Below are 3991 nucleotides of genomic sequence, written 5' to 3' on the forward strand. Positions count from 1 at the left end.
AAAACCCAGAGGATGTTGTGGTCTTTGATTTCCTTGACCGCCCCACGAGAAATTGGGATGGTTCCTCCAACCTGCATTATAAATGTTACTATATGGGTTATTTTGGGATCTAGAGTTATTGTTACCCATATATTGGACTTGTTCCTTCTCGATACTAGGGTTGAAGGGTTGATACTCTGTGCATGCTCCTCCTCTATTCGTCTTATACCTCATTACTAGATGTTCCTGAGTAGAACCAAGTGAACCATCAATCTTTTTATTTAGAAGTTCTACTTAGTTTGACAGCATAGTAACTGAATTGACGTTATAAATGCCTGCTGTTTTAGTTGGCTTAGTCCTCATGACTTGCCACTGATAGTTATTCAGTGACATCTCTTTAATGAATTCGTAAGCCTCTTCAGGTGTTTTGTTATTGATGGTTCCCCCGGCTACTACATCAATCATTTGCCTTGTCAAGGGGTTCACACCATTGTAGAATGTTTAAACTTGCAACCATAGAGGTAATCCATAGTGAGGACACCTTTGTAGTAGGTCCTTGTATCTCTCCCATGCATCGTAAAGAGTTTCTAAGTCCATCTGCACAAACAAAGAGATATCATTATGTAATTTGGCTGTTTTAACCGGCGGGAAATATTTTAATAAAATTTTTTTGGTTATTTGTTCCCAAGTAGTAATTGACCCTCATGGTAACGAGTTCAACCACTGTTTAGCTTTGTTCCTCAATGAAAAAGGGAGTAACTTAAGATGAATGACATCGTCAGAAACGCCATTAATTTTAAATGTATCGCAGAATTCCAGGAAATTTGCCAAGTGAGTGTTTGGATCATCATCCTGCAAACCATCAAACTGAACAAATTACTGTATCATTTGAATAGTGTTAGGTTTTAGTTCAAAATTATTTGCAGCAATAGCAGGCTAACTATACTTGACTCAGTTCCTGTTAAAGTAGGTTTAGCATAATCATACATAGTACGAGGAGCATGATTTTGATTTGCTAGTTCAACAGGTACGCAGGAGGTAGCTGATTGTCTTGGTTTTCATCCATCTCCACGGTTAGGGTTTGAATATCGTCCTCTTGCTCGTTCTCTGTGTATCTTAAGCTTCGCCTTATATCTCTTTGGTTTCTGTGAACTGTGCGATCGATTTCTTCGTCAAAAAGTAGTGGTCCTGACAAGTTTCTTCTAGTCATAAACTATAAAAACCTGCCAAGAGAAAAAAAGAGTAAATTAATAAATAATAAAATAAAATAAAATATAATTAACTTGCAAGAAAAATAAATGGCTAAAGTAATAAAAATTGAGCGTTCCTAATATCTTAGTTCCCTGGCAACGGCGCCAAAAACTTGATTGCGATTTTGTGTGATAAGTTTTATAAATTTATAATTAATCGTTCTTGAAACTAACTATTATCACGATGTAGGAAAGTGTACCTATCGAACAGTAGTATAGTTTTAGCAAGACCAGATTGTCGAAACCAAAGGAACTAAAAGTACTAGTAATGACTGTCATTTTACTATCTAGCCTAAGAATAAGGGGGTTTGTTTTAACTAACTAATTAACTAAACTAAGAATTCACAGAAAATAGAATTGGGGGATTACTTTTGGAAAACGATTGAATTAAGACAATACCTAAGGAAGAATCCACCTAGACTTCACTTGTTATTCTGACTCCGAATCGGACAATTTATTCATTTAACTTGTCCCGTAGAAATCCTTAAGTTATGTTATTATACCTAATCAAGACTAATAACGTCTAATTCCTCGATTGAATAATTGAGACTTTTCTCTAATTAACACCCTAGGGTTGCATTAACTCGATCTATGGATCCCCTTATTAGGTTTCACCCTAATCCGGCAAAATCTTGTCACCCTATCTCTAGGCGTGCAATCAAATCCGCTTAATTATGACAATTGTACTCTTAGACAGGGTCTATTCCTCCTCTAAATAAGAGGTTAACCTGAATCAATATCCTGGAATATCAAAACAAGAATTAAGAACACATAATTAATAACAAGTCAAATATTTATCATACAATTCAGAAAATAATAACAAGATTCGTCTTAGGTTTCATTCCCCTTAGGTATTTAGGGGATTTAGTTCATAACTAAAAAGGAAAACATCTCAGAAGAATAATGAATACAAAACATAAAAAAAAACCCAAAACTTTTGAAGGGAAATTGAGGGGAGATCTTCAGTCTTGATGATGAATCCGGCTTCTGAGATGGATCAATCGGCTTTCTTCGAGTAATTCCTTCCTTTCTCCATGTGCCTTCCTTTTTCTTCTTCCTTTAGGGCGTATTTATAGGCTTTAGAATGCCTAAAAGCCCTCAAAATTTGTCTTTTCTGAATTGGACTCAACTTGGGCTCGGTAGGGACATGCCCGTGTGACACACCCGTGTGAGATTACTTTAGGCTATGCTCGAACCTGTTAGAATGGCACTGGCGTGTGTTCTACCTGTGTGAATCGTGCTTCGATTCTGCCAAATTGACACGGTCATGTGGTCTACCCGTGTGAGGAAGTCTAGGCTGTATTGATTTCGTACTTTGGCCCATTTTCTCTGTTTTTGGCCTGTTTCTCATTCCTTTCGCTCTCTTATGCTCGCCTAAGTATAAAACATGAAATTAAGGCATTAGGATCATCGAATACACCAATTCTGCTAGGAAAAATCAGCCAAAGATGATAAGCAAAATAAGAGAATTTTGCTAGGAAAAATCAGCACAGAAGAAAGTGTAGCTTTCGGGATTTCGGCTTTTTATGGCCAAAGGCTATGAAGGTTTTGAAACGTCTGAAGGGAAGGATGGAGATGAACAAGAGGTTAAAAGGGTTCGGCTATGAAGGAGAAAGGAGAATAAGAAAAAGGTTGATGAAGAGAGGGAAGAAAAATGAAGAGGGAAATGGTCAGCAAATGGCCCAACTTCCCCTTAATGCCGAATTTATACTGGCACTAACCCTAGCCGAAATTCCTATGCTAAAGTCCCTTGGCCGGCCACCTCTTGTTCCTTGATCAGCTCCTAGATTTCCTCCCTTATCTGCTCCTAAATCCTATCCCTTATCAACTCCTAAATCCTATCCCTTATCAACCCCTAAATCCTCTCATGACAGACTTTCACTTTAGTTCCACTACTTACCTTTTCCATTCATAAAAATTAATCCCTTATTTGCTGTCATTGTAACTTGAACCTGGGTCCTCCCAATCATCCACACGCCACTTATAGCATTCCCAGTGGTGTCACTTAGCCACTTTACCACATGCTTCCTTGTGATTTATTTTACACAATTAATACCTAAAAGCCCAATTAACCAGAACCCCTTTTTCTTATGGAATTAAAATTAATTAAAACTACCGGGTTTTACCTTAAGCTTGGGCCTTCTAGAGGCCCACTAACGTACTTAATCCTACAAAAAACAAACAGGTCCTAAAATTCCCGAAAATTGGGGTGTTACAACTCTACCCTCCTTTAATAAATTTCGCCCTCGAAATTTACCTGGTCTGAACAGATGAGGGTATTGTTGCTGCATCGCCCCCTCTGGCTCCCAAGTAGCTTCCTCTCTGCCATGATTACCCCAAAGCACCTTTACTAATGGGACAGATTTCCTTCTCAGAATCTTAACATCTCGATCCAAAATTTGCACAGGCTCCTCCTCAAAAATCAAATCAGTTTGCACCTCAATTTCTGCAACCGGCACGACATGAGTAGGGTAAGAACGATAACGCCTTAACATGGAGACGTGGAAAACATCGTGAATCCTGTCCAACTCTGGAGGTAATTCCAACCGATAAGCTACTAGGCCTACTCGCTTCAAAACTCGATAAGGCCCAATGAACCGCGAACTCAACTTGCCTTTCTTACCAAACCTCAATATCTTCTTCCAAGGAGAAACCTTTGGAAAGACCATATCCCCTACTGAGTACTCAATCTCCTTACGCTTCAAATCTGCATATGATTTTTGCCTATCAGATGCTTCTCTCAAACTGTCCCTAATTATTCT

At 38.4% G+C, this 3991-nt stretch overlaps 1 non-coding gene across 1 annotated transcript; it reads left to right on the forward strand.

Moving 5' to 3' along the window:
* The first annotated feature begins 502 nt into the window (after positions 1-502).
* LOC128289980 (small nucleolar RNA R71) lies at positions 503-608 on the forward strand. Its single transcript, XR_008279620.1, has one exon. It is a non-coding gene; the product is annotated as a small nucleolar RNA R71 (small nucleolar RNA).
* Positions 609-3991: the final 3383 nt, after the last annotated feature.

This window comes from Gossypium arboreum, chromosome 2, assembly GCF_025698485.1.
Source record: "Gossypium arboreum isolate Shixiya-1 chromosome 2, ASM2569848v2, whole genome shotgun sequence".
Taxonomy (NCBI): Eukaryota; Viridiplantae; Streptophyta; class Magnoliopsida; order Malvales; family Malvaceae; genus Gossypium; species Gossypium arboreum.